The sequence below is a fragment of the Arachis hypogaea genome, chromosome 18 (genome assembly GCF_003086295.3).
Source record: "Arachis hypogaea cultivar Tifrunner chromosome 18, arahy.Tifrunner.gnm2.J5K5, whole genome shotgun sequence".
Taxonomy (NCBI): Eukaryota; Viridiplantae; Streptophyta; class Magnoliopsida; order Fabales; family Fabaceae; genus Arachis; species Arachis hypogaea.
In genome coordinates this window covers 12454668-12468016 of record NC_092053.1, presented here as the reverse complement: position 1 = coordinate 12468016, position 13349 = coordinate 12454668, and the positions used below count along the sequence as shown (strand labels likewise).

The window sequence follows — 13349 nt, the reverse complement described above, 5'->3', positions numbered from 1 at the left end:
GCAGGATTCTCATACTCAAATATAATCCTGCTATCACTGTTTCTTATCTAACAGTTGGGATACACCATCACAACAAAAAAGAAACCACTACCATTAGATATTTTTTCTAAGTTTTTCGAAGAAAAATAAAAGAGAAAAAAGAATTGAGAGATTTCTGAGGAATACCAATGATTTTTTAATCCTTTTATAAGGGGTTGATTTTTGTCCTATTCTATCTCGCTATGATGCACGGACATTGACACAGACACAGGACATGACACGACACGGGACACGTCGACACTCAAATTTTAAAATCTTATAAGACATGGGGACATGCATACATATAAAATATAAAGTATTTTTTAGATAAATCGTAATAATATTTTAATATTTTATTGATATTAAAATATAAATTAATTTTTTTAATTACTTTTCATGTCTTATTTTAATTATATCAAGTATTTAAAATATTTTTTATTTTAATAAATAATAATATTACTATATCTAAATTTATTTCAAGAATATATGTTAAGAATAAGACTAGACACACTGACACGTGATGATATTTAGGTGTGTTCAAACGTGTCCGGAAATTTTTTTTTTATTTTTTATTAAGACACGGTTGGACACAGCAGAAACATGTGTCGGTGAGTGTCGTGTCCGAAATGTGGCCGACACATGGACATTGGCTATTTGATCAATGATAAAATAGTTTGATATGTGTATGTGTTTGTTAAGTATTCATGTGAATAATTTTACTGTGCATGTACTTCTACTCATTTTATTATTATTATTATCATTTGTCTTTAAAGAAAAATGGCAAGGACATATTCTGAAGATATTTGCCTTATAGATAGTGCAAGTTCGCACACTATTCTTAAAAGTGATATATATTTTGCCCATCTTGTGCCAAAAGAATAATATGTTAATACTATTATTGACTCAGGTAATGTGATAGAAGGCTCCGGAAGAGCTATAATTTTGTTTCTTGGAGGAACAAAATTTATAATAAATAATGCACTATTATCTACCAAGTCTTTGAGAAACTTGTTGAGTTTCAAAGATATTCGCCGAAATGGATATCATATTGAGACAATGAATGAGGAAAGTCATGAGTACTTATGTATCACAACTCATTATTCGAATAAAAAGGTTATATTAGAAAAGTTACCCTCACTTTCATCTGGGTTATATTATACCAAGATTAGTGCAATTGAATCACATGCTATTGTAAACCAGAAGTTTACTAGCCCAAATGAATTCATAACTTGGCATGATAGATTGGGTCATCCGAGAACAACCACGATGAGGAAAATTATTGAAAACTCTCATGGACATTCACTAAAGAACCAGAAGATTCTTAAAACTAGTGAATTTTGTTGTGCTGCATATTCTCAAGGAAAGTTAATTTTAAGGCCATCATCAGTAAAGATTGGATTTGAGTCCCCTGAATTTCTAGAAATGATTCAAGGTGATATATGTGGACCTATTCATCCACCATGTGGATCTTTCAGATATTTTATGGTCCTAATAGATGCATCTTCGAGATGGTCATATGTGTGCTTATTGTCTTCTCGCAACCTGGCGTTTGCGAGATTATTGGCTCAAATTATTCGATTAAAAGCACAATTACCAGAAAATCCAATCAAAGCAATTCGTCTTGATAATGCTGGTGAATTTACTTCCTAAGCTTTTGATGCTTATTGTATGGCTAATGGAATAAGTGTTGAACATTCAGTAGCTTATGTTCACACATAAAATGGGTTAGAAAAATCACTTATTAAACGCCTCCAATTGATTGCTAGACCCTTACTTATGAGAACAAATCTCCCAACCTCGGTTTGGGGCATGCTATTTTACATGCCGCAACACTTATTCGTTTGAGGCCAACGAAATACCATCAATTCTCTCCTATAAAATTAGCTTTTGGCCAGCAGCCAAATGTCTCCCATTTAAGAACATTTGGGTGTGCGATATATGTTCCCATTGCACCACCTAATCGCACCAAAATGGGACCCCAAAGAAAATTGGGGATATATGTTGGATATGATTCTCCCTCTATAGTGAGGTATCTTGAGATACAAATGGGAGATGTATTTAAAGCCCGGTTTACGGATTGTCATTTTGATGAATCAAAATTTCCAACATTAGGGGGAGAGAATAAGCTTCCTGAAAAGGAACTTAATTGGAATGCATCATCGTTGATGCATTTAGATCCTCGATCAGGGCAATGTGAACTAGAAGTTCAAAAGATTATACATTTGCAAAGAATAGCAAATGAATTGCTTGATGCATTTTTTGATACAAAGAGGATAACCAAATCTTATATACCAGCGAAAAATACCCCAATTCGAATTGATGTCCCAGTAGGACAAGTAGCCACTAAAGCAAATTCACACCAGAAGCGTGGCAGGGCGAAAAATGCCCCAATTCGAATTGATGTCCCAGTAAGACAAATAGCCACTGAAGCAAATACACGCCAGAAGCGTGGCAGGCCTGTCGGTTCCAAAGATAAAAATCATCGAAAGAGAAAAGAGGTAAATACTATTCCTGTTGAAAAAGACACAGTAGAGACACCTGCAGTTGTCCAAAATTCTGATATAGTTTTAATGCCAGAAGACTTTTAGGTACCTGAAAATAGTAAAAATGACGAGATCTCGATAAATTATGTCTTTACAGGAGAGAAATGGAACCGAAATAAGACAATTGTCAATGAAATATTTACGCATAATGTAGCATTGAATATCATGCATGAAAGTAAGGATCTTGAGCCAAGATCAGTCGAAGAATGTCGACAAAAGAATGATTGGCCAAAATGGAAAGAAGCCATGAAGGCTAAATTAGACTCACTTGCAAAACATGAAGTCTTCGGACCTGTAGTCCGTACACCAGAAGATGTAAAACCTGTTGGATACAGATGAGTATTTGTGAGAAAATAAAATGAGAAAAATGAAGTTGTGCGCTATAAAGCCCGACTTGTGGCACAAGGTTTTTCACAAAGGTTCGGTATAGATTATGAAGAAACGTATTCCCCTGTAGTAGATGCGATAACATTGCGTTATTTGGTTAGTTTATCTGCATATCATAAACTGCATATGCATTTAATGGATGTGGTAACAGCCTATTTATACGGCTCGTTAGATCGGGATATCTATATGAAAGTCTCTGAAGGACTAAAGATATCTAAACCATCCAGTGAATATTCGCAAGGGTTATACTCAGTTAAATTGCAAAGATTTTTATATGGTCTAAAGCAATCTGGACGAATGTGGTATAATCATCTTACTGAGTATCTGGCCAAAAACGGATTTAAGAATGATGATATCTGTCCATGTGTTTTCATAAAGAAATCTGCATCTGGATTTATTATAATTGCTGTGTACGTTGATGATTTAAATATTATTGGAACTCCTGAAGAGATTCCAACAATTATAAAAACTCTAAAAGAAGAGTTTGAGATGAAAGATCTTGGAATGACTAAATCTTGTCTCGGCCTGCAGATCGAGCATATAAAAAATGGGATCTTTATTCATCAAACAACATACATAGAGAAGATCTTGAAAAGAATTTATATGAATAAGTCACATCCATTAAGTACTCCAATGATCGTAAGATCTTTGGATGTGAAAAAGGACCAATTTCGTCCTAAAGAAGAGAATGAAGATATCCTTGGTCCTGAAGTACCATATCTTAGTGCCATTGGAGCACTAATGTATCTTGCTAATAATACGCGACCTGACATATCATTCGCGGTGAATTTACTAGCAAGGTATAGTTCCTCTCCAACCAGAAGACATTGGAGTTGAATCAAGCAAATCTTTTGATATCTTCATGGAACGGTTGATATGGGATTGCTTTATCCATATGGATCCAAGTCACAACTAGTTGGCTATGCAGATGCTGGATACTTGTCTGATCCACATAAAGGGAGATCTCAAACAGAATACATGTTCACATATGGTGGAACAGCTATATCTTGGAAGTCTACGAAACAGATGATTGCTGCAACATCTTTTAATCATGCCGAAATACTAGCGATTCATGAAGCAAGTCGCGAGTGTTTTGGCTCAAGAGTTTGATCAAATATATTATGTCATCATGTGGCCTGATTGACCATAAGATAGCTCCAACTGTCCTGTTTGAAGATAATACAATAGCATGCATTGCTCAACTTAAAGGCGGATACATTAAAGGTGATAGAACAAAGCATATTTCTCCCAAATTCTTCTTCACTCATGATCTTCAAAATTAAGGGACAATTGATGTCCAACAGATCCGTTCAAGTGACAATCTAGCAGATTTATTCACAAAGTCACTCCCAAAATTCTCCTTTGAAAGATTGGTACATGAGATTGGGATGCGCCGATTTCGAAATATTAAATGATGTCGACAAAAGGGGGAGACTGTACTCTTTTTTCCTTGGTCAGGTTTTTTTCATTGGGTTTTTCTTGACAAAGTTTTTAATGAGGCAGTCTCCATCACAAAGGATATTGTACTCTTTTTCCTTCGCTAAAGTTTTTCCCACAGGATTTTCCTTTAGTAAGGTTTTAATGAGGCAATAATCCTAAATGGGCATCCAAGGGGGAGTGTTGTGATAAGAGTGGGACGTGGATGCTCATTCCTATGAGGAACTTATTTTTTCAAGGAAGAATAACATTAAATGTAGTTTGAAATTAAGCTCTCAATATATGTATAAATATGCCTCTGAGAGAAATACGAGCACACAATAATAATTCTCTCTTTTTCTTTGAACAATATCTCTCTTATAATATATATATGTATATATCTCACTTTTATATAATTATATACACATTACTTCATATAATATTAGTAAATACCTATATGAATTATTATTGAGCTAATTATATTAATATTAGAGTCTTCTATTTATACATCTTTATTTTATATTTAGTATATCTTTTTATTTATTTTACAACAATTTGCTCCGTTCTTACAGAAACGAGAATTTTTTTAAATAAATAAAATAAATATTTTAATTACGAATATACGTTAATTTAAGGGTATTTAAGAATTTTCATTAAGTGACTTATCTCGTTTATAATGTAAACGATATAACTTTGGTCATATTTCGTTTACACTATAAACGAGATAAGACACGAATATGTGATAACATATTACGTTTACAAACGTGATACGTGAGAAATAGTTGTTTAATCATATCTCGTTTACACTGTAAACAAGATACATGGGAGTAAAAAAGGTTTATAGAGTAAGCGAGATACTGCTATGAAACACGGACACTTTGTTGAGTTGTCATGTCCATGTGAACCAAAGATTCAATTTGGGATATGCAATTGTTTTTCAGCTTAAGGTTAGTAATGTGGTAAAATATAGAACAAATGGGAATTAAAGGCTCAAAGTGGTTAACAAAGGTAATTGAGAAGGGTAGGCTTGATTTGGATAAGTGAGTTTAAATAAATAATGGCCTCAATCATGTGCAAGCATGTAAATATAATAAATATTGGACATATAAGATAAAACAAAATATAGATTACAATCATAGAGAAGTAAACACACAAGAATAAAATGATTATGGTTAAATAGTGTAACCATACATAAAGGCTCAAATCTTTCACAGGTTGTGTGTTCTTTAGCTCAAACATCATGTTCCAAATACAACTCAAGCAGATTTATCATAAAAATTTTGAAAAATTAGTGAAATTTTGTTCCAAAGATAGATTTTTAAAAGAAACTTATTGTCTTTTCAATCAAGTAGAACATGCATGCAACTATTCTAACCTATGCAATTTATTCTATTCTATAAAAGAAGGAAAATCTAACTAAAATATCCTAATTATTGGTGCCAGAGAAGGGAATTTACCTCCGGAAGTCAGGTACTGACCGACCTCCCCACACTTAAGGCGTTACACCGTCCTCGGTGCCATCTGTCAGGAATAGGGGTGGGCTGGTAGCAGTATCTCCACAGTCGGGACCATCATGGCTCCCGGTGCTGGTAAAAGAAGTGAAGTCCGGAGTGTCTGAGTCCTTGAATTTGCCCATGATCAGCTCCTTGAGGTATGTAAATCGGCGCTTGTTACGACGCTCTCTCATCTTAGCTTTCTGTTCATGCCGATCCAACCTTTCAAGTAGCTGTTGGAGCAATTTCTCAGTGGTAGATGCTTGTGGTGTTGAAGAAGGAATATCTTCAACTGGCTCAGTAGGCTGGCTTGTAGTGGCTGTGAAAAGTCTGAGGTATTTCCCGTTAGGGACATATTGATCATCCCGTGGAAGCATGGCTTTGGTGTCCCCAGCTCTGTAGGAGAGTCCGGCTGCTGAGACAAGATCTGAGACCAAGGCGGGGAAAGGTAGGTTGCCCGCAATTTGTACGTGTTCCATAGCATTCCGGATATGTCTTGAGAGATTCAGAGGTTGGTTTGTAAGGATGCACCATAGTAGAACAGCCATGTCTGCAGTGAAGGAGGACTCATGAGTGCTCGGAAAGACGTAATGGGACATGATCTGTGCCCATACGCGAGCCTCCAAGGTAAGTGCGGAAGCCAAGATTTCCTTAGGGCGGGAACGGTGGTATCCGTAGATCCAACGGCTGCCAGGTAAAGCGATGACTCAGAGAACGGAGTCCCTGTCAAATTGGTATCTCTGGCGCTGAAGGGCGGCTTCTTGAAAAGCGTCCATTCCTGCAGGAATAGGAGGAAAACTCAGAACTTGCTGAATGGCTTCTTCTGTGATGGGGACTTGCTTTTGCCGGACATAAACAGACTGCAGGATCGGCATGTAGAAGTTGGAGTAGAACTCAACTACCCAAGAAAGATTGACCTGCCTTAGCTGTTTCCGTAGGAAACCCCATTGTCTTTGCTCAATTTGCGGCTCAACAAAGGTGGCAATATTGGACAGGAGGATAAGAAGGTATTCATTGTTATAGTTCCTTTCTACCAGGATAGGGAACATCTGCTTACAGTAGCGATTGGAAAATCGCGCAGCGTCCTTTGCTGGAAAGGCTTTCTCCTTTTCATCAACCTTTATTATCCTCTTGACTCGTTTTGTTGAGGACTTGACTGCGGTTGAAGAAGGCTCTGCCACTAATGCTCTTTTAGTTCCTCTTCTTGCTGGTGGTCTGGAAGTTGCTTTCTTCTTTCCTTTCTTGGTGGCCATCCTGAAAGAAGGGAAGAGAAAGAAAATTAAATGCAAAGAGAGATACAACAAGGAAGGAAACGGAAAAGAGGGTGAATGATGCACAGTAAAATGTAGATGACATTAACACATGCTCTCGAGTACATATGAAAAGCCATCAATGGGAAATAGCTAGTGCATAAAAAGATAAGTGAATGCAAGGTGTTTATTGGCATGCTGGCAAAGGGCATGAGTAGCATAGACCAAGCATTACTTTGTAACAAACCATCACATTTGTATTGACAATTGAATTCAATTAATAAAATAATAGGGGGAAGTTGTGAAAAGCAAGCATTGAATAGTGTAGGAATATAGAGAAGTGCATAATGCCACATGGACTTTTTCACAAACACATAGCATGCATGTTAAACAAGATGTAAAAAGTATGAAATTGAACATGCAAGCAATCCCCTAAAAAATGATAATAATAATTGTCAAATAAATTGTAACAAGTCACAAGCATATAGTGAGGGATAATGACTCAAAAAATTTCTAACACTGTGAAAAAAGGGAAAAGAAGAATAAAGAAAATAAAAGTTTGAAAAGAAAAAGGAAATAAGAATATATACATAATATAATAAGAATGATAGAAAAGAGAAGAAGGAAGAAGAAGGTAAAACCTTGTTAATGGAGTAGAGAGAGAGAGAGTGAGATAAAAAGGAGAAGGGGGAAAGAAGAAAGAAGGAGGGAAAAGAAAAATTAGGATTTGGAGGAAAGAAAGATAAGATAATTTGGCAATTGGGGTTTAGCTGTGCGGCGCATGCGACGCAGTCGCCTGGGGCATGCGTTCGCATGGGGGCACGTCAGGGAAGGGGACGCGATCGCGTCGGGCCCGCGGTCGCGTGACCTATGTTGCGCTGCTGGCGCGAGTGCAGCCTCGCTCCAGCACAACTCTCTGTTTGATTCATTTCAATTGCCAAAATTGGGTGACGCGATCGCGTGGGTCATGCGATCGCGTGAGTGTGCGTCAGAAAATAATTGACACGGCCGCGTCGGCGATGCGGTCACATGACAAGGATTGTGCTTCCAGCACCAATCCAGCACCACTCTCGCACAATATAGCATTGTGCACCCTTTTACGTCGAAAATGCAGGGCACGCGGCCGCATGAGGCACGCGGTCGCGTGGGAGGCCATGATTTCAATGCGACGCGGTCGCGTCAGCGACGCGATCACGTGGAGTAATTTGTGCCATTGGCACGACTCGAGCGCTCCTCCTGCGTAACTTTCTGTTCATTTTTATTTTTCTTTACTCCTCCTGCCATGCGGACGCGTCGCTGGTGCGATCGCGTCGCGCGGCAAAAATTTTTTTTTTAAGGAAAGATAAAGACATGTAATTGAAAGAGCACGGAAGCACTAATAAAGAGAAGAGTTATTAAAGAAGAAAAACTAAAAGTGAAGAAAGGAACGATCATATCGCGGTGGGTTGTCTCCCACCAAGCACTTTGCTTTTACGTCCGTAAGTTGGACGCTCCACTAGCTCAATCTGCTGCTATGTGGGGATCTTCCAAGTGGAAGATCTCAAGCTCCTTATTTCTCTGCACCTTCTCACCATGGTACAGCTTTAGGCGGTGTCCATTAACCTTAATAAGTTCAGAACTTGAAGGATGGCTTAGGTGATAGACTCCGTACGGTTCAGCCTTCTCTATTATGTATGGACCTTCCCATTTTGATCTCAACTTACCGGGCATGAGCCTCAGTCGAGATTTGTAAAGGAGAACAAAATCTCCAGGTTGGAACTCTCTCTTCTTGATGTTTTGATCATGCACGACTTTCATCTTTTCCTTGTATATTCTGGAGTTCTCATAAGCTTCTAGGCGAAGGTTCTCCAGTTCCTGTAGTTGCAACTTTCTTTCAATTCCGGCTTTCTCAATTTCCATGTTGCACTCTTTAACTGCCCAGAAGGCTCTGTGTTCGATTTCAACTGGAAGATGGCAAGCTTTTCCATAAACTAAGCGAAAGGGACTCATCCCAATGGGTGTCTTGTATGCTGTTCTATATGCCCACAATGCATCTTGTAGTCTGGTGCTCCAGTCTTTTCTATGAGGCTTTACTATCTTCTGCAAGATACGCTTAATTTTTCTGTTTGACACCTTGGCTTGCCCATTAGTTTGGGGATGGTAAGCTGTTGCAACTTTATGGATTATCCCATGCTTCTTCATCAATCCTGTTAGTCTCCTGTTACAAAAATGGGTGCCTTGATCGCTCACGATCGCTCGTGGTGATCCAAAGCGGCATATAATATGGTTTCTCACAAAGGAAATAACAGTGTTAGCATCGTCAGTGCAGGTAGGAATTGCTTCCACCCATTTGGAAACATAATCCACAGCTAACAATATATAAAAATATCCACTAGAATTTGGAAATGGACCCATGAAGTCAATGCCTCAGACATAAAAAATTTCACAGAAAAGCATATATTGTTGAGGCATCTCATCCCTCCTGGATATGTTACCAAATTTCTGGCATGGGTGACAAGATTTACAAAACTCAGCGGCATCTCTAAAAAGAGTAGGCCACCAGAATCCGCAGTCTAAGATCTTTCTAGCTGTTCTTTGAGGGCTAAAGTGTCCTCCACTCTCAGATGAGTGACATGCCTCTAAAATGGACTGGAATTCTGATTGAGGTACACAACGTCTAATTATCTGGTCAGCGCCACATCTCCATAAATATGGGTCATCCCATATATAATATTTAGACTCACTTTTCAGCTTGTCTCTTTGATGTTTAGAGAAATGTGGAGGAAATATGCGGCTAACTAAATAATTAGCAATAGGTGCGTACCAAGGGACTACCTCAGATACTGCTTGCAGGTTGTCAAAAGGGAAATTATCATCTATAGGAGTAGAATCATCCTTAATATGTTCAAGGCGACTCAAGTGGTCCGCTACTAAATTTTGATTACCACTCCTATCCTTTATTTCTAAATCAAATTCTTGTAACAGCAGTATCCAACGTATAAGTCTTGGTTTGGATTCCTTTTTAGCTAATAAATACTTTAGAGCTGCATGGTTCGAATACACTACTACTCTAGTACCAAGTAAATAAGCTCATAATTTATCCAGAGCGAAAACAATAGCAAGTAGCTCTTTCTCAGTAGTAGTATAATTGGACTGGGCAGTGTCTAAAGTCTTAGACGCATAGGCAATAACAAAAGGATCCTTACCTTCACGCTGAGCCAGTGCTGCTCCTACCACATGGTTGGAAGCGTCGCACATGATTTCAAACGGCTGGCTCCAGTCGGGTCCTCTCACAATTGGGGCTTGAGTTAGAGCAGTCTTCAGCTTATCAAATGCTTGTTTGCAATCTTCATTGAACTCGAACTCAATGTCCTTCTGCAGTAATCTGGATAAGGGAAGTGCCACCTTACTAAAGTCCTTAATAAATCTCCTGTAGAAACCTGCATGGCCAAGGAACGAACGGACTTCCCTCACAGAAGAGGGGTAAGGTAAACTAGAAATAACATTCACCTTTGCTGGGTCTACAGAAATGCCATTATTAGATACCACATGTCCCAATACAATCCCTTGCTTTACCATAAAGTGGCATTTTTCGAAATTCAATACAAGTTTTGTATTAATACATATATCTAATACTCTAGATAATCCATCTAAGCAAAGGTTAAAAGAATCACCATAAACGCTGAAATCGTCCATAAAAACTTCCATACAGTCTTCAATAAGATCAGAGAAAAGGCTCATCATGCACCTTTGGAAAGTAGCTGGTGCATTGCACAAGCCAAAGGGCATTCTCTTATAAGCATAAGTCCCAAAAGAACATGTAAAAGTAGTATTTTCCTGATCCTCAGGAGCTATATGAATCTGGAAATAACCTGTGTAACCATCTAGAAAGCAATAATGTGATTTACCTGACAGGCAATCCAGCATTTGATCAATGGGTAGGCTCTGGATTATCTGGGGCTTGCGAAAATGGCAAAGTGTCCTCATTGTCAGTTAAGAGGGTCCCCACACTTGGATCTTGTCCAGTGTGCCTCTCTTCAAACTCTTCTTTTTGAACTTCAGCCACACTCTCGTCTATGACATCACACTGGAAGATAGAACGATCTTCTGGGGGGTTGTTAATGACTCCATTCAGATTGAAGATCACTATGCGGCCATCTATTTCAAAGGAGTATGTTCCTGAAAAAGCATCCAATTTGAATTTTGATGTCTTCAGGAATGGTCTTCCAAGTAGGATTGATGATGGCTTATCTGAATCATTATGGGGCATCTCCAAGATATAAAAATCAGTGGGAAATGTGAGCCCTTTAATGTTCACCAAAACATCTTCAGCAACTCCAGCCACTGTAATAATGCTTTTATCTGCTAACACAAAACGAGCTGCCGACCTTTTTAAGGGAGGGAGCCTTAAAACATCACATATAGACAAAGGCATTATACTGACACATGCTCCTAAATCACACATGCAATCATAAATTACTACACCACCAATAGTACAACTAACTATGCAAGGACCTGGATCACTACATTTTTCAGGTAATCCTCCCATTAAAGCAGATATAGAACTACCTAAAGGAATAGTTTCTAATTCATTAATTTTGTATTTATGAATACATAAGTCTTTTAGAAACTTTGCATATTTAGGTACCTGCTGAATAACATAAAAAAGGGGAACAGTTACCTCAACCTTTTTGAATATTTCTACCATTTTAGGATCAGGTTCCAGCTGCTTCCCGGGCTTCCTTGCAAGTTGTGGAAATGGAATGGGAGTAGTGTTTTCTGTGGTGCCTGTGCCCTTTGGTGCTTCTTCCTGTGGTTGAGCTATCTCTTCTTCAGCCATGTCCTGTATATCCTCTTCCTCTTCAACATCTTCGATTTCCACCACCTCTTCAGCTGAGGCATATTCTGGTGAGCTTGGTTCCTCCTGATTCCTCTCCTGCAGTGTGGTTCCGGACCTCATGGTGATGGCATTAATGCCTCCCTTCGGATTGGGTAATGGTTGAGAGGGGATTCCAGTGGTGCTTAAAGGTTGGTTACTGGAATTTTATGCTGAACCAAGTTGTGTCAATAAAGCTTGTAGAGTAGAGGTGAAACCATTCAGACTGGCGTTAATATTATTTACGATGCTATTTTCCATGGCCAGTTGTCTTTTCTCAAAAGCTTGTAATAAATCTTCATTAGAAGATACAGAAGAATGAGTAAACTGAGAGGTTTGCTGCTGATTGTTCGGTGGTCGTTGGTTTTGCCTCAGGTGAGGTGCTCGGTAAGGTTGATTTTGCTGCCTGTTGTTGTTATTATTCCACCTCTGATTTTCCTGATTATCTCTGCCTCCCCTATTATTGTTGTCTCTCCAATTCTGGTTTGAATTGTCCTGCCATCCATGGTTATTATTTCCACTTTGATTGTACCCTTGGTTGGAGCTGTCATAGAAGTTGTGAGTGGATGCCACCATGTTGTCTTCTTGTTGGAGTTGCGGGCATTCATCAGTGTAGTGGCTGTAATCAGCACAAATTCCACAAATTCTTTGTGGGATTAGTTGTTGGTTTTGCTGCGGTTGAGTTTGCTGAGCTTGTTGATTCAGCAGCATTTGCTTCAGCAGGTTAGTCATCTCACAGATGCTTCGATTTAGAGCAGCAGTCTCTATGCTAGAAGATACTTCTGCAACGGCTTTTGAACGACCTTGCTTCTGTCTGTGGTTCCGAGTAGATTCAGCTAAATCACTGATCAATTGCCAAGCTTCATCAGTGGTCTTGTACTTCTTCATAGACCCATTGCTGGCACTTTCCAACTTGGTCTTGTCTTCGGGTCTCATACCTTGTGTGATATAGCTGAGTAGCACGATCTTGTCAATCATGTGGTGGGGGCATGCTTCCAGAAGATTATTGAAGCGCTCCCAGTATTCAAAGAGAGTCTCATTGTCGTCCTGAACAATTGTAGAGATATCCTTCCTCAGTTTAACAATAACTTCAGATGGAAAGAATTTCTCCAGAAACTCCTTTCAGAGTGTATCCTAGTTAGATACATTTGCTAGAGGTTGAGTGTAGTACCACTCTCTTGCTTTTTCCTCAAGAGAAAACGGAAAAGCTTTCAGCAGAATTGAAGTTTTATCAGTGCCATCACGCCTGACAGTAGAACAGGCTGCTTGGAAATCTCTCAAGTGGTTGATAGGCTCTTGAGCAGGTAGGCCATGAAACTTGGGTATCAAATTTAGCAGTGCGGTCTTTATTTCAAAGTCTGTAGCTACCGCTGGATGATGCGCTTGA

At 38.8% G+C, this 13349-nt stretch overlaps 1 non-coding gene across 1 annotated transcript; it reads left to right on the top strand.

The window, feature by feature from the left end:
* Positions 1 to 12934: 12934 nt before the first annotated feature.
* Positions 12935 to 13042, top strand: LOC112774336 (small nucleolar RNA R71). The gene has a single exon (XR_003188830.1). It is a non-coding gene; the product is annotated as a small nucleolar RNA R71 (small nucleolar RNA).
* The last annotated feature ends 307 nt before the right edge of the window (positions 13043 to 13349 follow it).